Raw genomic sequence first — 23,112 nt, forward strand, 5'->3', positions numbered from 1 at the left:
GTTCAAGGTGTGGGTTGAGCACGTTTGTTCCACTGAGTAACTGGTACCCACTTACAGGTCTCCACGTTCACCAATCCACCATACTGGAGGGTTGAGTTAAAACTAATGGAGAAATTTAACTCACCTGAGGGACTGGCTTCAAAGTGATATAGTGGTTTTATGCTATGCCAGGTGTTCAAAAACATGGTCTTGGTTACACTGTGACAGGTGTTGAATGATGACAAAGAGACTTACTACAATAGACTCTGTAACAACAAAGCATTCTGGTTGCCAAAGTGGCTGCTGCTCATAAATTACCCTTTTTCCTTTTTGGGTTCTTGCTGTAGTTAATAATCAGTAGTGGCCTCACAGAGAACCATAACTAACCAAATTATTGAACCTTAACTCTAAAGGTTTGAAAGGAGAAACATTTTAAGGCTCTTACATGTTATTTTATAAGATTTCATATTGGGAACCAGCCAGCATGAACAGATGAGACCTGCATTTGTTCCAGTTCTAGCAGACTAAATTCTTAGGCCTAAATATAGTTGTCATTCTCATAAAATCAAGAAGTAGTCAGAAGCGAGAAAATTCAAATAGTTCTGAACTTTGAATTGCTAGTTATGTTTCAGTTGACGGGCTACAACTATAACGTACAAAGCACGGGAACAATTAATTTAAGATATAAGAATAGGGTGATCCTGTCACCCCCAAAAGCTATATACATACTAAAATACCAAAGGGACTGACACAAATACTCTTATTATTAATACTGTCTGCCTTTTATATAAGCACCACCTACCACAATAAAAAGTAAAATTAATTTGACATGGCTTACTTAAAATTCTCCAGACTCCATGCTGCTTCTGGGTTAAAATTTAAATTTCTTAATACTGTTTTACCTATATTATCTGTCCCTTTTCTACTCTTCTCTACTAAACCTCATATACCTGAATCCTGATGCATTTTTCAATTTCTACGAGTGAAATATGTATGGACAATTTGGGGAAGTTTGAATTAAGTGATAACGAGTAAAGTGGATTTGTAGGTAGTTGAACAACATGGTACCAAGGAAAGTTAACAGATCCTACAGGGACTGGCATGACATACTACTGTCTTGAATAAAGAAATAAAAAGCATGGTTGAAGTGAGTTTATAATCATCACAACATTTTCTGGATGTTATGTTCAGACTCACATATCTGTTTTTTAAACAGCAGTAATAATCTGGAGTTCCAGTATGAAGAAACGATTGAGGAATAGGGGTAGAAAAATTGTGGCTATCAAAACTTTATCCAACTACTGTGTTAGCCTGTATCATTTTAAGAAGTTTATTTTTAACAGCTTTGAGGTATAACATAATAAACTGTACATATTCAAAAATTTGCCTTATTATAATTCCCTCCTTCCCACTCCCCCACCAATACATCAATCTGCTTTCTGTAACTATAAATAAATTAGCATTTTCTAGAATTTCTAGAATTACGTAATATGTACTCAATCTGGCTTCTTTCGCTCAGTGTAATTTTGAGACGCATCCCTGTTGTTGCTGTATCAATAACTCATTTCTGCACAGTATGCCACCAGTATGGGTACACCACAATTTATTTATCCACTCACCTGTTGATTTACATTTGAATTTAGTTTTTGACACCCCCTGACAAAGGTGAAAAAGGAAGTGTGGTTAAAAAAAAAAAAGCATCAACAATGATAACCACAGAACAAATTAGATATCCATATACCAAAACAAGGACTTAGATCCATATCTTCCACCACACACAGAAATTAAGTCAAAATGTACCCATTCCCATATATAAAACCTAAAACTAACTACAACACTTCAAGAAGAAAGCATAGGGTTAAATAGGTATGTGGTCTTGAGTTAGGCAAATTTCTTATATATAATACCAAAAGTAAAACCCACAGAAGAACTAGTACTAAACTAAACTATATCAAGTATGAGGTTCTGTTTTTTTCTCTGACTGGGTCATCTGTATCACTACTAGCTTTTGTTCTGTTATTTAAATTCTTTTTCTTGTGTTTAGAAGCAAGGCATGCTTGTAATGACTGTAACAGACTAATTTGGATTCCTGAAGCTGATTCCGCTCGAGAATAGTGGTGTTTTTTCTCCTTTTCTTTTATTTTTGAGAGGAGGGAGGATTTTTGTTATCAGTCCTTTTATTAAAAAATAAAATACTGAACAATCTTTAACAGGAAGGCAGATTGATACTGTATTCCAATTCGTGTATCTAGTTTAGAAAATGCGTTCCCCACCTGGTGCTCCTGGGAAGGAGTGCAGGAGACACGGTATGTAACTCTGTCCTTTGTGAAGCTGCCTCTTTCCCCCACCCCCGAGTGTGTCCAGTATTTGATGAATTTCATGAAAGTAGGTGAAACTTGACTTGCCTCTTTTCTAGGATGCGCTATATATGTGACTTTCAAGGAAATTTGTTTGCCACTGGACGATCTTTTTAAAATTTCTAACTTCTTTCATTGATAAGTGAAGGACAGTACTGCACCTTCTGAAATATATTAAATGGATTAAGCTAATTAAAAAAAAATTCCCTGTCCAACAACAACAACAAAAAAGGGAAGGTAAGCCACAGACCAGGAGAAAATTTTTAGAATTTAAAACTAAAATTACTGGGTAAAGAGAAAGGCAGACTTTGGCTTACTGGCAGGAACTCAAAAATGAACTGAACTGTATATAAGCTACCATCAAAGAATTCAAGCAAAGAAAGAAAGGGAAATAGAGGAGACTGAGCTGATTAAATTTAAATTCCTTCTTACTCTATAAATATACATTTTAGCTATTTATAAGATGACCAACTTAATGCATATTTGATATCATATTAAATCAATGGTGAAAGAAGTTCTTGATCCATAAAACCTGATAAAAATGTTTTCAGTTAGAACATTTTTTGCCTAATAGGGTGATGTAAATAAATGTGTAAGTAAAGATAAAGATTCTTTACCATCTGAGCCACCAGGGAATCCCTTAGAGGTTCTATCTAAACGGAACCTCTTAGTGAAGCATTCCTGGCCTTCTCTCCAGGCCTAGGTGGGTAACTCCTCACTGCTCAGTAGTCCAGAGTATTTTGGACAAAACTTCTTCTAGTTCTTCCCACCACATTAATTATTGGGAGTTTTTCGATAGCAAAGAGCACCCCACCTCCAATTTTGTAATCTCAAATTTAGCACAGTATCTAGCAAATAACTAGTATATACATATACAGTTGAAAAAGAAATTAAACTCTTGAAAATGACCTTGGAGAACAGGTAATCAGTACTGGTAAAATTCTGAGACATTCATTCCCCTTGGAAGGCTGGCACTAGTTAAGAACTGACTGAGGTGATGGAGAAACCAGCCACAGAGAAAGGCAGACTGCTCCCATATCTGATAACGCCTTGTTGTATTACCTGGAATTACAATGCATTATGCAGTATGGACAAGCTGAACACTGGTCTCAGAGGCTAAGTTAGCTTTTATGAGGCTAATGTTTAAAAAAAACCCTAAAAAAGAGAAAATGGAACTGTCAGAGATAATTCTGCTGAGCTGAGCTGAGCTGTCACGCAGTTTTCTTAATAAATACAACCATGTCAATGTTATACAACATTTGATTACAAAGAAATTCAGTCTTCTGACGATAGTGATTTACTAAAATCACTATAGCAAATTGCAAATCTCTACAAAATTTTTGTGCTTCTTACCTTATACATGGATTACAAGGTTATATATGGATTAGACCCGTGTTCTGTTCCTATATCCAATCCAATAGTTTTACTTATGTAAGCTATGTTTACAGTAACTGAATTATTTTCACAAATTAACCTGACATGTAAATATCCCATTCCCCTTTGAGAACCCAATAAAGTTCATGGAACCTCAACACAGAAGACCCACTATGATTCTAGTTAAAAATTAATCTAAATGCTATAAAGCTTATACCTAGTTACTGCTTTTGCTGAATTTTTAGTGGATTATCAGCAATAACTGCTTTAAAGAAATATGGCTGGCATAGAGAATTGGTAAAGAGGATATTTACTGTAACATTATGCGTAACAAAAAATGAAGAATAGCTGTAAAACAGAATTATAAAACAATTATTAAAAAGTGACACTGACACTGAAAAATGTTCACAAAATATGTGAAAGTAGCTTACAAATAGGATTTATGTATAAACTTTTAAAACAGGTATGTACTAGTACAGACAGGAAAAACATTAGATAGCAAAATGAAAATCTGGTACGAGTAATCTGAGGGCTTCCCCAGTGGATCAGCAGCTAAGAATCCGCCTGCAACGCAATCAAGATGAGGGTTCGATCCCTGAGTTGGGAACATCCCTTGCAGGAGGAAATGGCAACTTGCTCCAGTTTTCTTGCCAGGAAAATTCCATGGACAGAGGAGCCTGGTGGATTACAATCCAAGGGATTGTAAAGAGTCAGACATGACTGAGTGACTGAACAAGCATGCAAGAATAATCTAAACAGGGGAACATGAAAAATGTTTAATTTCCAGAGCTTTTCATTTATTTCTATGCCAGTTTTTTTTTTTTTTTTTTTTAATACCATGAATACTGCTTTTACAACCAGGAATAAAAAAGCTTATTAAAAAAACAGAAAAAATATTTAAAACAGTGTCTGATTGGGCTTTAAGAGACTCAAACCATCACAGGCTGCTTTGGGCAACTGTGAGGAGAGGGACACACACAGCAAAGCTGCAAGTACACAATGCACTGAACTCTGTAGACAGTCAAGTGGGTCTGTGGTAGGCAGCCTCCAGGAGGAGGCCCAACAACTCCCACTTCCCGGTATTCACACCCTCATGTAGTCTCTTCCTATACTATACCAGCCTTGATCTGTGTGATCAATGTAATACAGCAGAAATGAAGGCATGTCACTTCCTAGAACTGGTAATAAAAGACTGGAAGCCTCCATCCTGGACTCTCTTGTAATTCTCTACATGGGAAACCATGTGTGAGCAGTCATATGTGAGAAGCCCAAGTGGCAAGGAACGGAGGTCTCCTGCCAACAACCCTGTGAGCAGGATAGGAAGCCGACCCTCTGGACTTAGACAAGCTTAGGTGCTCGCAGTCCTGGCTGCCACTTTGATTACAGCCTCCTACGAGCCTGAGTCAGAACTATACAGCTAAAGCTACTTCCGATTCTTCCCCCACAGAAACTGTGAGATAGTTAGGAGTTTGTTGTTTTAAGCTGATAAGATTGCAGTCATTTGTAATGCAGGAGAGCTGACTATATACAGTTAGCTTACAGCTTTGGAGACTATAGAGTCCTAAGAACTCATCTCAGGATAAAGCACCTAGGCTATAGCTCATTTTGCTCAAATTCATGGTTCTGATTTTTCTCTTGGTCTGACCCAAATCAGAAAAGATATTTGAATACCTTTGCAAAAGGTTCAGCTCCTTAGATTTGACTTCTACTTCCTTCCTTCCCCCACTCCTATTTCATCCCATCTTCTCCTTTAGTTACTATAAATCTAGGGTCACCAGACTCCTGTAAAGAGCCAGATAGTAAATATTTTAGGCTTCTCTGGAGCAACTACTCAAGCCTGCTGCTGTAGTTGGAAAGTAACCATGGACAATATCTAAATAATTGGGCATGGCCTTGTTCCAATAAAAGTTAAAAGCAGGCAGTAGATGGAATTTGGCTGCAGAATTGTGGCTTGTCAACCCTTGCTACAAATGAAACTGATCAAGATCCTACAAGACTAATGCTTCTGCTCATGCAGCGCATCCCATTTCCTCTGTTGATTCAACAGATACTGTTCCAGAAATCCCCCACCCTCCCAATTTGCCCCTCTGTACCGGATGCAAACATGTTCTTCTCCTATCTTAAAAAATTCTCAACCCTACTTCCATTTCTTAAACTCACTGTATCAAATTCTGCTTCTTTCCTCTCCCTAAGCCTGCTCTTACCCAAGCTTTTGTTAAGATCATCAATGATCTTCAAATCACCAAGTGAAAAGGTGAAAGTGTTAGTCACTCAGTCATGTCTTGACTCTGTGACCACATGGACTATAGCCTGCCAGGCTTCTCCTGTCCACAAATTCTCTAGGCAAGAACACTGGAGTGGATACCATTCCCTTCTCCAGGTGTTTTTCCCAACCCAGGGACTGAACCCAGATATCCCACATTGCAGATTCTTCACTGAGCCACCAGGGAAGCCCAAACCCAACCAGAAATTCTCAGTCTTCAACACACGTTGCTTAGCAGCAGCGGCCGAGATAATCACTCTTTCTTAAAATACATTTTTTCTTTGACTTCCAAGATACCTTAATCACATTGGTTTTTTCCCCCCCTCGAATCTCTTTAGCTATTACTCTTCCATTACCATCATTTTAAATTCTCGTGTTATCTTAGGGTTCATCTTGGACCCCTTTTGGCTAGCTATAGTCTTTCCTTTCATGCTCTCACTCAGAATACTTTTTTACATGGAAAGACACACAAATTTATATCTTCAGATTTCATTTCTCCTCTGAACACCTGGCTCATATTCAACTACCAATTCAATATCTTCAACTGGTTGTCTTAACAGGTAGTCCAAACTCAACTGCCCAAACTCCAAACTGTCCAGACTCTACTCCTATCTAATTTACCTACCCCAAACTACCTCTCTTAGTTATCTCTTTATCAGTAAATGGCAATTCATTCTTTCTCAGAGCAAAACTACTGGAATCATTTTTGACTCCTCTTTCTTAGGCCACACCTGATCTGCTGGCAAATTTAGAGGCTCCATCCTGAGAATATATCCACTCCTCAGAAGACCTCCCATGATACTCAGAATAAAATCCTTACTATGGTTCTTTTTTTTTTTTTCTTACTATGGTTCTAACTTTTCTTGCCATTCCTTCTACTAGAAGATAAACATATGGCCCACGTCCTCATATCCTTCAGGATTCTGGTCTGTAGAATGTAAGATCCATGAGCGCAGGGAGTTTTTGTTTATTGTTGCATCTCCATTACCTCAGCAGTACCTGACACATACTAAGTCCTTAAGAAATATTTGTTGAATGAGTTAACTGTGAAGAGACTCCCCCTGCAAAAAATCCCCCAAACCAAAACCCAGATCACTTACAAAGTTGATGGAAAACTTATTAGCAAAATAAATTGTGTATATTAACGTTGTCCTCAATTTACATTCTCATAGTGTTTGTAAAACATAACCAGAGCCCCTGATAACTTATAGCAAAAAGGATGGAATATGAGTCAACACACTGAGATTTTGCCACACATTAGCCTGCAAAGACTAGTTTTTCCGACACTTACCTAACTTCTGACGACCATGGTTTTCAGATCTGTAAAATGAGGACTAACCCAGGAGCCTTGGACTCCTTTAAAATCTACAAACTTCCAAAAGTTGACATATAACTTTAGGCTTGTGTGATGACAGATGCTTCCAAACCCACAGGGAGCAGACCACAGCTTCTATAAAGGTGTGTTGATAGGGAAGTACAATTCTGACTTCCTGGAAAAAATGACATGCTATATAGGAGAGGTATCATACCAGCTGATATAACCTGGTGACACAGAAGTGAAACAAGTTTCACTTTTACAAGATGAAAAGAGCAGTGGGGATGTATGGTGGTGATGGTTGTACAACAATGAGAATATACTTAATACTTACTTAAGGGCTTAAAATGTCCAAGGTGTTAGGTTAGATATGGAAAAAACTGTCTTCTGGTTTCCAACAATAACAATGGCAAGTTGGTAGAAATTTTCATTTTTTCAGATTTCAGTAGAAAACCATGTAAATGAGTCCCTAAAGTTATGTAAGATGTGTGAGGTCACACAGCTAATAAATGGCTGTGCAAGAACTCAAATATAGGCCTATGAAACCCCAAATCTACACTATTTCCAATGTACTATATACCATAAGATTAAGTTCAAGGACACAGTATATCTGAGATAGTCGCACACACTGATGGAATTCTGATTAGACACACAATTAGTTGGATTCTACCTCTAGTATATTTACAAAAATCATTTTTATAGCTGAGTTATAGGTCACTATGAAGATATTTCCAAAATTCATGGGTAAGTCCCATAAGAGCAGAGGCTATGCAGATTTAGTACCAAAAACAACCTGCTTATAAACTAATAGGAATATACTCAGTTATATTTCTGAATATAAACTAATAGCTTATATTAGTTTAAATAATAGAACCTTAAATAAGTTCCTGCTTATTTTTAAAGGAAAAGATGCTAAAATTTATGGATGAATGCTTACAATATTCTAACATTTTATGATATTTGTCAAAATGATTCTATAAGATACGCATCAAACAGATGAATAAAAAACAAGACAAGACTGTACAAGGGATTATGCATCTTCAATATTAATTAACGGAGAACTGAAGAGAGTCCATCTGATGCTTCCAACTGTTACTGCTTATAATGACATGGATATTCAGAGAACTCAAGCTGAAAATGATTAAAATAGCCTGTTCTTTCTCCTCTGTTCCTCATTTCAGTGAATGACATCATCACCCACTTGGGCTCAAGAATAACTAACTTCATGGCTATTAGGATGGCTGCTACTACAAACAAAACAAAACAAACACAAAACAGAAAATAACAAGTGCTGGTGAGGATGTGGAAAGACTGGAACCCTTCTGCACTCTTATTGGGAACACAAAATGGTACAGCTACTGTGGAAAACCGTATGGTGGTTCCTCAAAAAGTTAAAAACAGAATTACCATATGATACAGCAATTCTACTTCTTGAGTATATATACCCAAAATAATTGAAACCTTCATAAGAAAAGAGAAGAAAGAAAGAAAAACAAGGTAGGGTCTCAAAGAGATATCTGTACACTCATTCACAGAGCATTCATCATAACAGCTAAAGTATGGAAGAAACTCAAGTTCAATGGATGAAGAGATAAGCAAAATGTGGTATAAACATACAATGGAATAATACTCAACATGAAAAGCAAGGAAATTCTGCAGTCTGCTACAGAATGGATGAATCTTGGGACACTGGGCTAAGTGAAATGAACTAATCACAAAAAGACAAATAGTGTATGATGCCATTTAGCTATGGTACTTAGCGTAGTCAAAATCATAGACAAAAGGTAGACAGTGGCTACCATGGGCTACAGGGAGGGAAGACTGGAGAGTTATTGTTTAATGAATGCAGAGTTTCAGTTTTACAATGAAAAGAGTTATGGGGATAAATGGTGGTGATGGCTGTAGAACAATGTGACTGTATTAATACCATGAAACTGTACACTTAAAAATAGTTAAGATGCTAAATGTTACGTTACTGTATTTTACTACAAAAAAGGTAGAAACAAAAAAATAATTACACAGAATTTAAAAATTAAAAAACAAGTACATTACTAGTTATCTATTGCTCCATAATAAATTAATCTAAAATTTAGTGGCTTAGAATAACAAACACCTATTATCTTAGAGTTTGAGCAGCTTAGCTAGTGTAAAGTTTTTTGTGGTTTAAAGGATAGCAACAACAAAAAACTACACAGAAAACTATAAAACACTGCTAAGAAAATGTAAACACCATCTAAATACTGCTCTAAGTCATGTTTATGGACTGGAACCCACATTATTGCAAAAGTATCAATCCTCCCCAAATTTATCTACAGACTCAACTCGATCTCAATAAAAATCCTGGCAGGGTTTTTCTTTTTGGTGGAAACCAACAAACTGATTTTAAAATTTGTATGGAAACAGAAACATCAAGAATATCCAAAACAGCACCAAAGTATGTAGAAGGTTGTCAAACTAGACTGTCCTGCCAATAAATCTATTTTACTTTTAATGATATATACATTTAAGATGTCAAAATAATCTCAAATTTATAGAAAAGTTGCAACTATAACCCAAAACGACTTTTTCCCTGTGCTATCTGATAGTAAGTTGCTCACTCTATATCACTTGAACACCTCTGCATTTATTTTCAATAAATGAGGACAAGCATCTACAAATCATAATGCAGCCACCATAACTGGGAAATCAGCATGAACACATTTCTACCAGAGACTCCTCAGACCTTACCCAAGATTCTGCACTGGATTAGAATCATGCACTGCATTTAATAGTCATATCTCTTTGGTCACCTTCAGTTTAGAAGAATTCCTAATATTTTCTCTGACTTTCATTAAGTTGGGAATTTTAAAGATTACTGACCAATTTTTTCACAGAATGTCCCTTAAGTGAATTGTATGATGATCAGATTCAGGTTATGCATCTCTGGCAGGAAGAACAAAAAAGTGATGCTGTTTTTTTTCTGCCTTCATTTCTTTTTAATAGGTTTCATTTTTTTAGAACAGTTCAGGTTCACAGCAAAATGCTTCTTTGTATATAAACTTGTACTGGGACATAGTAATTCCAAATTATTTATGTATTATCTATGGCTGCCTTCTATTTACAGTGGCTAAGGTGTGTACTATAACGGACCATTTGGCCTGCAAAGCCTACAACATTTAACACTTGGCGCCTTATGAAAATATTGCTGACTCTTATTATATTGACTAAGAAGACTTATTAGAAAGCTATAAAGACAGTGTGGTATTAGTGAATGGATACAGGAAGAGTTGATAAGCTTGTAATATGCCCACTTTACATCTCACCTGAATACCAATTTGAAAATTCCTAACCTGTTTAAATCTACAGTTTCACTGGATTTTGAATACACTGATTAAACACACACACACACACACACACACAAAGGGAAGACATTCTGATGGGTTTGTAAGAACTGACATCAGGGGAAAAGAAAATAAGCAAGACAAACTTCATTAAAAATCTGTCATTAACTGCTGGATGAAACTGAAAACTGAGGCGCATTACCAAGGAAACCCATCCAACAACACAGTTCTCCCATTCTAATCTATATACTTTATAAAGCATTGATTTCAACTATGACAGCCATTACAACAAATACAAAACAAACTCAACCCTAAAACCAGGCCTTTGAATCACGAAGTGTTAATAACCTCCACCAGAAAGAAGACCCCATGTGTGTAGGGGTTCTTGTATATACTATGGTCTGGCATCATCTGGAAGAGAGCTGAGACAATTTATTTCTTACTTAATTTTTCCAGCTTTATTGAAATATAATTGACAGTAGACTTATATACAAAGTATACAATATGATCATTTAATACACTGATTACTTTTATGAATGAACCAAGTCTTTTAAAAGCTGTAATGAAATATTCAATTATACTGCTCTCACTAAACAATATTTTAGTGCAAAGTATTTTTTTAACTACAAAGAATAAAACATTTTCATTTAAAATAGTTAATAAAATCTGTTATTTTTCAATTTGTATTTACAGTTTATGGCACACATCATATAATTGCACAGTAACACATGTACATGATTTGAAAGTAAATATACACATGAGAGTTTCCAGAACTCTGTACCGATGGAGGTACACGATCAAAAAGAGATTACTCCTCTGCAGGAGAGGTACTCAAAGCATAACTAGTTCAAGAATAGGAAAGAACCAATTTTAGAGTATACATTTAGAAACTCAAAGAGGAACTTGACAGTAATTTTATGTTTGTTCAACTTAATTTTTAAAATGGGCTTGTTTTCTGTCTTCTTAAATTTTCATTTTTCTAGTATTTTATTTTTTACTATATTTTACAAAAGTATCAGTCTGCTGTATACAGAAAACTTAAAAAATAGACCTTTATCAGAGATTATTTCAGAAGCACTGCTGCAGAGAACACTCAAAAGGTAAACTTGATCATGATGCTTCCTAAATTTTTCCAATGGCTCCCCAGAGGCCTGAAATGAGGGGCTTTAAGATCTGCCCACAACTCTCCCAGTCCTCTCTGCCCTGGGCCCTTTCTGGAACACCCCTCAGGAATACACCACACTCGCTCTAAAGTGCACGGCATGAATTTTATTCCCTAGTTCTGAACACTCGATGTCCAACTCAATGTGATTCATCTCCTTTATCAAAGTCCTGTTCATCCTCCTGTGGTCACTTCTGGGGAGTGCTCCCTGTCACTTCAGTGGGGGTTAAGTGCCTTCCCTCATGTGTGTCTAGCACAGTGCCTGGCACACAACAGTGCTTTTCACTCAATAAATATTTTATTAAACAAAACTTATGTTCAATATTCAATATACCTGTCTCCCCCAAAATGTTCTATACTTCTATTCCAAACTTTACACTGTAGTGAGAATAAATGGATGTCTATGAGCTTCAAATACTAAAAAAAAAAAAAACAACTATAATTTCTAAAGAAAAAAAACTCTCAATTACTGTCTTTCTTCTCTTTTTCACTTCATTTATGAGACCATTTTTGCCATCATGTCCCAGTTTTGGAATGAAGAAAACACACATTAGTAACAAATTTCATCTCAAAATTACTTTCATATGACTGCCTTAAAAGGGAATGTTTCTTTTTGAACCCATCTGCTCGATTGTGACACTGTGACACAGATTTCAAACAGAAGTTTATTGACTAATATAACAAAAATAACCTACAAAAAGGAATTTATCTTCTATTTATCCTTGGCCTAAGAGCTTTATTGTAACTGATAATACTTTATACTGACATTAAGTTGAAAACGAATTCTGACCCAAATGATGTTACAATTATAATCAAAAAAGCACTTCATGTTTTTAAGATTTAAGGAAACCTGGTCATATCATACTTCTTGATTTATCAGTAAAGAAACAGCAAAAGGCAATCCATAAGCAGAAACAGTTTCTTACATTTTGCACAAATCTGTCAGATAATGACATACATTCTACACTGCACAACACTGTTCTTAAGATGTTACTAAAATTTCACTAAGAACACAGAAAAGCTTACTATCTTACAGTTCTCTACGGCAGTAATGCTCTGATAAGGATTACTTCTGAGTTTTAAACAACCAAAAAAAGACCCTATAAATATTCTGGACTGTACATTTTAACTAGTCTTTTTTGATTGAAGAACACATTGTCGATATTTGTATCAAAGCTTTAAAGATGTAATAAAATTAGATACATTTTAAACTCATAAGAATAACAAAGAGTAGTTATTTCACTACTTACATTGAAAGAACAACCAAATGGACAGCTAGGATTTGGAGGAAAATGAGATGAAGGCTGAAACTAAAGTATTTCTGGAGTAATACAATCTTCTTCCTTTACTTCCTAATTTAAGAAAAAAGCAAGCAACTGTTAACTAGATAATCTTAAAAGTATTCACATATATTTTTATTTAAAACTTTAAGTTATGTTTCACTTAGTCTAGTAACAGCATTCTCTAAATACTTAGTAACTGACAGCACGGGACGTGGACCAGTCAAGTTGTGATAAACCTTAACACATCCATGATGGGAAAACCCTGGGAATTCAATCAAAGCTATAAAAGATAAAGTTCAGCTCCCCAAATCATCAAAGAGCCATATCTCCTGTTTACCAAGTATACTTAACACTCAATATACACACACCTGGTGTAGTGGTAAAGAACCTGTCTGCCAATGCAGGCGATGCGAGAGACATGGGTTTAGTCCCTGGGTTGGCAAGATCCCCTGGAGTAGGAAAATGGCAACCCACTCCAGTATTCTTGCCTGGAAAATCCCATGGAGAGAGGAGCCTGGTGGGCTACAGTCCACAGGATTGCAAAGAGTCGGACATAACTAAGCACACACACACATATGTATACGCACATCAAAAAATAATAGTAATAACCATGAGAATTTCTCAACAAGCCAGTAATCAAAATAAGCAACTGAGCCATCAGAAGCAGTATTTGGATAGGATGATATTTTAATTTCTGAGTTGTATTTGACAAAAATTGAGTTCAGAATTTCATGTCAAACAAATTCTTCAACTTAACTGAACAGTTAAAATTTTTTTTCTTGATAACCCAGAATCATAATGATCAACTATTACCCTGTTCTCAGAGGTGACTACGAATTTAGGGCAGTTTTCCCTAGATTCAATAGCTCTGGAAGATGGAACTCTAAATTCTAATGTCACGCTGTAGTCTTTCTGCCTCATCCTTTCACAGTTGTCCCTCACTGATCACTAACTGCCTACGTGCCTTCAGAGCACCTCTCCATCCCCAAAAACTGTCTGGAAGTAAATTACCAGGCTTATTGCACTAGATATAAAACGAGAGTAAGTAGGTTCTGAAAGACTTATTACTATGCTCTTGAGCACCGGACACATAATAGCCTTTAGCATTAGGACCTTACCTTTCTACTTTGGATGTTCAAAGGTATCTCCACCCCCCACCCTGTATGTTTTGAAACCTTACTTTCTAATTCTCAATGGGGAGCATCTTCTACCTCATAGGGTTGTGTTTGGAAGATTAAATGGAAATAATGAATCTGAAGTGTTTGGGTGAGGGCCTGGCCATGGAAGGAAAACTACAAATTCCAGTTACTTCCTTCTCCCTAAGTACATTTCATATTTCAAGTTGTAAAGTTTGACCCCAGATAAGTGAATGTTGCTGTATTATTTTTAGAAAAGTGTGACCAAGATGGTTAGGGAACTAACTAAATACATGAAGGATGTGTCTGAACAGGCAGATGCTTGGGAAGCTGGCAAGGGAGTTGCATGGCTGCCATCTTCAATTATTTGAAGACAGGTACATGTGAAAATGACTATTCTTGATTCTGTCAACAGATGCACTGTTTAACAGGGGCTCAAAAACATATTTGTGTGCTAAGTGCTTCTCCAGAGAAAAGAGGAATAAAGAGAAGCCATAAGGTAATAGACTACAGTTCAAAACAAGGATGGATTTTTAAATTAAGACATCCAGAAATAACACGTATTTCCACAATACCACTACAAGTGGTTAAGCAATGGCTAGTGGCTAAGGAGTTTTTGAGGAGATTTTTGTAAACAGTGGAAGAATGTATTAGCTGCCCTTTGAAGACCTGTTCTAACTCTGTAAGAGATGATACATTTTATACAGTCCAAAATCAGAAGCTCTTGTTTCTGCATTTATTTTCACACTAAAAATAACTCCTAAAGAATACTGGCAAAGTATAGACGCAACACAAGAGCCACAGTGTTCAAAATTATTTGTTTGACTTCATGATAGTACTTACATATCAGCTGTATGACTACTCAAGAGTTTAGATTAGAAATGCTCCGAGTGATGAAAAGTATTCTCTTTTGAGCAGGGAAATCACAACTGCATCAATAGCATCGTCACCATCACCATACACTCAATGTCATGAAAAGGAACTGGGAACAAGCCTTACTTTAGGGAAAAAAAAAAAAAACCGCTTTGAAGATGAATCATGTAACATATGGACACAGACAGAGCTTGAGAATCCAAGTAAATGAAAGAAGAGAGGAAGGAAACTAATTATAAAAATGCGTTTCAGCAATCTGTAGGAATGCAGGAACTCCAAGAGAGTTGGCTATAACCCCCACTCAGACAGCTAAAGAAAACTACATAAAAAAACACGCAAGAGAAGTACAGAAAAATCAGCCACAATTATCAAGTTATCACTGTTAATGTAGGTCCTCCCCTCACTTCCATGGGAGAGATACCTGGAATGTTTTAGCTTAAACCAAATATCACCTGTGTTTGGTTAGGTAAGAAAAAGTGCTACTAGTAAAGGCTACTTTAATCAGCTAACAAATGTGATTTCCCCCTTAAACTTCAGATATTAATATCCTATTCATTACTTTTGGTTTAATTTCATAAAAGTGAGCAAAAAATGACCCGTTGCCCCTAAAGAGGCATTAAACACAGTTTGTCTGCCAGCACGCCCTCTTCTTGTGGGAACCATTCTCTCCTATTACAGTTACAATGGGACTATATATACGGGCAGGACTACAAAGCAGGACAAGAGACACAGGCCGGCCAGAGTACTCTACTCCTTAAACGAGTGAGAGAGACAGGCTCTTTGATGAATCTGGAGATGAATGTGGCTACCACACAGTCTGCCAGTACGAAAAAAGAAAGAAGCAGAGCTGGGGAAGGAGACAAAGCCTGCACACTTCTGTTGTGCTTAAGGTAGCCTAAACCAGATTTCTGACTCTGACAACTGAATGAATGCTAACGGTTTATAGGGTCTCTATTTGCTTCTTACAGCTTAGAAAGGAAGAGTTTCTCACTGCTTAATGGCAGAATGAAGATAAAGGGGTCTACGCTGTCTTTGATTAGTCTTTAATTAATCTAGTACTTCAGTACTAGACATGTGGAAGAATTATAAACAGAAGATTTAGCTTTTATTCCAACTCTCCAAAAAGCCCCATGGCAAATTAGAAAAATTAAGCAAGGCTTGTGGTTAACTTCATTACACTCTAGGAGAAAATCTTTGAAAATCACAGATCTTAAGGACCTGTATCCAGAACTCACAAAGAACTCTTAAGACACAATGAGAAAAATAATCCAATTTTTAAAAACTGGGCAAAAGATTTCAGTAGACACTTCACTAAAGAAAACAGGTGGAAGACTAATAATAAGCACATGCAAAGATACACTATCATTCACTAGAGAAATGCAAATTAAATTCTCAACAAGATACTTATTTATACCCAACAGAATGGCAATACATTTTTTTAAAACATGATTAACAATTGTTCATGAAGATGCAGAGAAACAAGAATTCTCAAATACTGCTGGTGGGAATGCAAAATGATGTATTAAACATACGGCTACCACACAACCTAGAGGTTTCACTCTACATTACCAATGAGAAATGAAAACGTATGTCCATTAAAGACTTCTACATGAATGTTCATAGCAGGATTATTCACAATAACCAAAAAGGGTAAACAATCCAAATGTCCATCAACCAGTAAAAGGATAAGCAAAATGTAGTATATTCATAGAATGGGAATTAACTACAAAGGGGTATAAGAGATTTTATACTAAAGAGATGAATATGTTTTAAAACTGGATTATGGTAATGATTTATACAACTCAGTAAAGTTACTAAAAAATCACTGTAAATCTAAAATGGGTGAATTTATGGTATGTAAACTATGTCTCAAAAGTTACTTAGAAAAAGTGAAAAGAGGCTAGAGAAGTCAAAGCAAGCAAGCAGAAATTATGAACCTTGACTGGGTCCTGGTTCAGAAGGAGAAAAACAGCCATTGAAGATGATAGGAGACAATTAATGAATTCTGAACTTGGACTAGATATTAGATGATGTAACGAAATTATTGCCAATTTTCTTAAATATTACAACAGTATTATGGTAATACAGGAGAATGTCTTCATCTTCACAAGACGTAAACTCAAGTACATAGAGGTGAAATTTCATGTCTCCAACCTTCTTTCAAACAACTCAGAAAAATAAAACCATCTACACTTAAAAAGGTAAAGCAAATGTAGCAAAACAATAACTGGTGAATATAAAGTGATTAGTAACTACTGGCTTTCAACCCTGTACTCTTATTAACTTTTTTGTAAACTTTTCAAGGCAGCAAAGACCTACTGTATAGCCCAGGGAGCTATAGTCATTGTCCTGGGATAAACCATAATGGAAAAGAATATAAAAAAAGAAAGTGTCTGTGTGTGTGTGTATATATATATGAATTATTTTGCTGTACAGCAGAAATTAACACAACATTGAAAATCAACTACACTTCAATTAAAAAAAAGAAATCTTTCAAAGCACAAAGTTGGGGGAAAAGATTACTCATTTTATATTCTCTCTTTAAACATTGTTTTTATTGAGGTAATACTGGTTTACAACATTATATAAATTTCATCTGTACAACATATGTTTCTACTTCTATATCCTACAATGTGCTCACCAAGAATTTACTTTTCATCTGTCACCATACAGCTTATCCCCTTTATCTATTCTGCCCTCACCCCTGCCCCTTCCCTTCTGATAACTAGTACTCTGTTCTCTGAATTCGCTTTAGTTTGGTTTCTTCCCTTTTTTTTTCTTTTTATATTCCACAAGAGTAAAATCAAAAGGTATTTATCTTTCTCTGACTTTAATGTTGTTACAGATGGCAAGATTTCATCTTTTTCATGGCTGAGTATTATCTTGTGGTGTATGTGTGTGTGACTGCATGTGTGTGTGTGTCTGTGTACACCACATCTTCTTTACCCATTTATCTGCTGATGGGCACTGAAGCTGTTTCTAAATCTTGACAATCATAAATGAGGCTGTGATGAACCTAGCAGTGCATACATGTTTTTGAATTCGTGTTTTCACATTGTTTGGATAAATACCCAGAAGTGGAACACCTAGATTATATGGTAGCTCTATTCTAGACTTTTTGAGGAGTGTCCATACTATTTTTGATAGTGGCTGCACCAAAAGACCGGAGAAGGCAATGGCACCCCATTCCAGTACTCTTGCCTGGAAAATCCCATGGATGGAGGAGCCTGGTAGGCTGCGGTCCATGAGGTGGCTAAGAGCCGGACACGACTGAGCAACTTCACTTTGACTTCTCACTTTCATGCACTGGAGAAGAAAATGGCAACCCACTCCAGTATTCTTGCCTGGAGAATCCCAGGGACAGAGGAGCCTAGTGGGCTGCTGTCTATGGGGTCACCCAGAGTTGGACCCGACTGAAGCGACTTAGCAGCAGCAGTAGCAGCACCAAAAGACGCTTGTTCCTTGGAAGAAAAGCTATGACAAACCTAGAAAGCATATTAAAAAACAGAGAAATCTGTTGCCAACAAACCTTTGCTAACAAAGGTCCATATAGTCAAAGCTATGGTTTTTCCCGTAGTCAAGTACGGATGTAAGAGTTGGATCATAAAGAAGGCTGAGAGCCAAAGAACTGATGCTTTCGAGCTGTGGTGCTGGAAAAGACTCTTGAGGGTCCCTTGGACAGTAAGGAGATCAAACCAGTCAATCCTAAAAGAAATCAACCTTGAATACTCATTTGGAAAGACTGATGCTGAAGCTCCAATACTTTGGCCACCTCATGCAAAGGGTCAACTCATTGGAAAAGACCCTGATGCTGGTAAAGATTGAAAGCAAGAGGAGAAGGGGATGAAAGAGGATGAGATGGTTGGATGGCCTTACTGACTTGATGGACATGAAGTTTGGCAAACTCTGGGAGATGCTGAAGGACAGAGAAGCCTGGAGTGCTGCAGTCCACAGGTCGCAAAGAGTCAGACTCGACTTAGTGACTAAACAACAACCAACAATGTGTAAGGATCCCCTTTTTTCCCCGCATCCTTGCCAACACTTGTGGTTTCTTGCCTTTTTGATAAAAGTCATTCTAGCAGGTGTGATGGAGAAGGCAATGGCACCCCACTCCAGTACTCTTGCCTGGAAAATCCAACAGACGGAGGAGCCTGGTAGGCTGCAGTCCATGGGGTTGCGAAGAGTTGGACACGACCAAGTGACTTCACTTTCACGCATTGGAGAAGGCAATGGCAACCCACTCCAGTGTTCTTGCCTGGAGAATCCCAGGGATGGCGGAGCCTGGTGGGCTGCCGTCTCTGGGGTTGCACAGAGTCGGACACGACTGAAGCAACTTAGCAGCAGGTGTGAGGTGATATCTCACTGTGTTTTGATCTGCATGTCCCTAGTAACTGGTGACACTGAACATCTTTTCATGGAGCACTCATTTTAAAATGCAAATGTAATAGGACTCACCAATATAGTTCACTGTGCATTTCAGAAAGAGGCAGAGATGAGGTATACTGTCATCTCTTTGGCTGATACAAAGATCAAATGAAATCACATACACAAAAGTGCTAAGTGTCAATTTTTAAAAATTTAGTCACTTACACTTTGTGCCTTCCTAGAACAGAAACACACAATTAAATCTAGCATCACATTTGATCACTCCTGTCTACAACTAGAGTTCCTCAATTTTGTAGTCAACACTGTACAAACAATTCTTCAAAGCACTGTCAGTGTTCAATATGAATAATTCCCTTTCACCACTCTAATTTGGGTATTTTGTCTTTCTACTCACTATACCACAATCTGTTAACAGTGTACTTTTAAACAATTTAGAGTTTTAATGGCTTAAATTCAGACACAGTAATGTAAGACAGGGATTCTGTTATGAATCAAAAGGACTGTTCCAGTTCAAACAAAAAGCACTGAATTAAACACTTTAAAAGTAAATTTATTGGTATGTGAATTATACCACATAAAATTGACAAATTCATTAAAAAAAAAAAAACCAGCCTCCCCATCCCCACCCCAATAAGCAAAGGACATAAAAAGACAGTTGACAGGATTAAAAAAAAATCAATGACTAATGAATGCGCAAAAAGTTCAAACAGTTGTAACCAAATATATGTATATATATAAACTTTAACAAAACATAAGAACAAGGGTGGGTTTGATAATCTGGCCAAAGCAAAGGACAAGAAAAGATAGAGCAAATGGTCAAGCTTTATTTTATTCTGAGGGATCAAGAAAGCTCAGCAAATAAGAATAAATGAAGTAAGAGACATAGAGAATTATTTTAGTTGCAGTGTAGACACATGAAATAGGAGAGCTTAGAGACTGACAGGGTAGTGGTAAAGTTACGGATAGTCCAAGCGCTAAGAGACTAGGGCTGGTGTCCCAGAAACTTAGGATCTCAGAGGACAGGGAGTTTCTGTCACAGGAAAGTGTTTTAGGCAGAAAGATGAAGGAAGACGAAATGTCCTCAGACTAAAAAGATGGGGGCAGGGGAAATAAGGCAGAAAACAGAAAACAGAAAAGATCAGCCAACTGCAAGCCCAGATATCAGGGTAGCAGCATGTAGCAGAGGATGAGACCTGAGGATCCTCGGGGCAGGAGAGCCCCCAACCACCACCTGCCCAAGGTAGAACTGTGGATTAGGAGGCAACAAGACCCACAGATAAAAAGGCAACATAGATCCCAGGAAAAAGTGGAGACAGATGACTGGCCACAGACCAAGAGTACTCAGCTGGGGGGCGAGAGCTCCTCAACCTAGAGACCTACCAGCGTTTCTGGGACAACGAAGATGGACTTACAGGCCACAGACTGGGATTTGAGGGGACTTCTAGGGAAGCACAAGGGACAAGAAATTAATAAATATCCCATCACCCTGCACTCCTGGGAAAGGAAATAGAATGACTAAAACAGAAAATGAGATGTGGACTGCAAGTTCACAAAATGGACCTAGACAATCTTGAAATTGTAAGAATCTACAGAAAATAATGCTACTTGAACTTTCTGGGTGAAGTAGATAGCAGTGAAATGAACGTGTTCTCCAGAACATGGGAGACTGAGCACTGGTGTGTGTCCATCGCTGCCATGGGAATGCAATGTGCCCAGCATCCCAGCATCTGATTCCACACCAACATATACCTCCAGCCAGAGGCCTAGAGCATTTACAAATGAATTCTGGAGGCCAAATGGACCCAGGCCCTACAAACTTGCCTACAATTACCCCATATCTGTGTACCATGGGCCACCCCATGGATTACTCATCTAATTACAAATCTGACTTGCCTTATTGACTAAGGACTTAAGCCATAATCACATCAATACAAGGTGAGCCTAATTCATCTGCTAGGCACAGAAACCACTTAAAGACCATGAAAGCCTAGAAGGAAGCTCTTAGATTTTCATAGACCTATGGCTGCTTTTAACCTGTGGCACCCATGACTCACTGAGTGAAGATTACAGTGGGGTTTGGAAGAATTATATGGAGAGGCAGGAACAGAACTCAGGAATGGTTGTATGAACTGGGAAACTAAGGATCAGTACCTCATCTCGACTGTCATTACACTTTGCTGCTGCCCACTAGGTAAGTCAAGCTTCCTGCCTCTTGTATCTATCGACATTAGTATCGCAGAAATAGTGAAGGACTGTAGTCATGGCAAGGAATTTCCAGTTAAATTAATATCCAGTGTAATGTTTATCTTTGTACATGCACAGGGAAGATAATACAATGAACAATCAGCATCTCTATCAAAGACACTCTTAACACTACTATTTAACATAGTTCTGGAGATAGTAATCAATGCAATTAGATATGACAAACAGAAATATAAACACTGGAAAAGAAAAGGATAAAACCTTTATTTATAGGTGATATAACTATATATTGCAAAGAGTCAGACACAACTGAGTTACTGAACAACAAGTAACTGTATATCTGGGCCAAAGAGAAGCAATGATAAAATACAATGGATAAGAAAATTCTGTTTATAATAGTAACAACAAAAGACAAAATAAAAAATATGTAGGAATAAACATGAAATGTTCAAAACTTTTGTAAAGTAAATATAAATCATTCTGCAGAGACAAAATAGTGGATGTAAGAAAATGAAAAGATTTCGCTTATTTAAGATTAAGGTGTTCCAACATCATCAAGAGATCAGTTCTAAGTTAAATAGTAAGTTTAATGAGATCTCAATAAAAATAGTGAGCTTTTCAATGGACTAGACAAACTGATGCTAGAGTTCAAATAAAAAAAATAAGACATGCAAGACTAGTAAAGCCCTACCAGATACTGAATCATATACAAAGCCTTTATGATTAAAACAGTGAAGTACTTACTGGTACAGGAATAGTCAGACATACAAAAGAATGAAACACACCCAATTACATATGGAAATCTAGCACATGATAAAGGGAGCAAAGTTTTTTCTTAGAAGTAGCATTAGAACAACTAGAAAGTCATGTGGAAAAGATAAAATTAGATCCATTCCTTACATCAAAACAGAAATACTCCAAATGGATCACAGAACTGAATGCTCTCTATATTATAAATAAAACTGTTTTAGTACTGAAGAAAGCATGGCTAAATTCCTCTCTAACCTGTGGGTACCAAAAAGGCTCTCTATGACTAAAAATCTAGATGCAATAAATTTAATATATTTTATTACACAGAAACAAATTTTTGCAAGTCAAAAGAAAAAAAAAACAAACACACGTACCACTAGCAATGCCAAAAGATAACTGGGTAAAGTATCTGCAATACGTGGCAAAGCTAAATGACTAATATTCATAAATATAAAGAACTTTTAAACTCTGAGGAGAAAAGACCAAAATTTATTTAGAAAGTGAGCAAATAACGTGAACAACTTTAAACATACAAAGAAATGGCCCTTAAACATATGAAAAAATGTTCAATTCACTTGTAATATGAGAAATACAAATTAGAACTACACTGAGATACCATTTCTCATCTTTCAGATTAGCAGAAGCTGCAGTACTCATATACCACAGGTAGGAATTCAAAATACTACAATCCTATAGAAGAAAAATTTGGCAA

The 23,112-nt window shown here is 36.8% G+C and overlaps 1 protein-coding gene across 2 annotated transcripts in view; it reads right to left on the reverse strand.

Moving 5' to 3' along the window:
- Positions 1-23,112, reverse strand: part of RALA (RAS like proto-oncogene A) — a 58,753-nt gene that overhangs the window by 30,805 nt on the left and 4,836 nt on the right. The window contains exon 2 of one of the 2 annotated variants that reach the window (XM_070788055.1): positions 13,021-13,122. The exons of the other annotated variant lie outside the window; for it this stretch is intronic. The gene's annotated coding sequence lies outside the window, so the exon portion shown is untranslated. The remainder of the gene's footprint in view (positions 1-13,020; positions 13,123-23,112) is intronic. 2 annotated transcript variants of the gene reach the window in all.

Source organism: Bos indicus, chromosome 4 (assembly GCF_029378745.1).
Source record: "Bos indicus isolate NIAB-ARS_2022 breed Sahiwal x Tharparkar chromosome 4, NIAB-ARS_B.indTharparkar_mat_pri_1.0, whole genome shotgun sequence".
Taxonomy (NCBI): Eukaryota; Metazoa; Chordata; class Mammalia; order Artiodactyla; family Bovidae; genus Bos; species Bos indicus.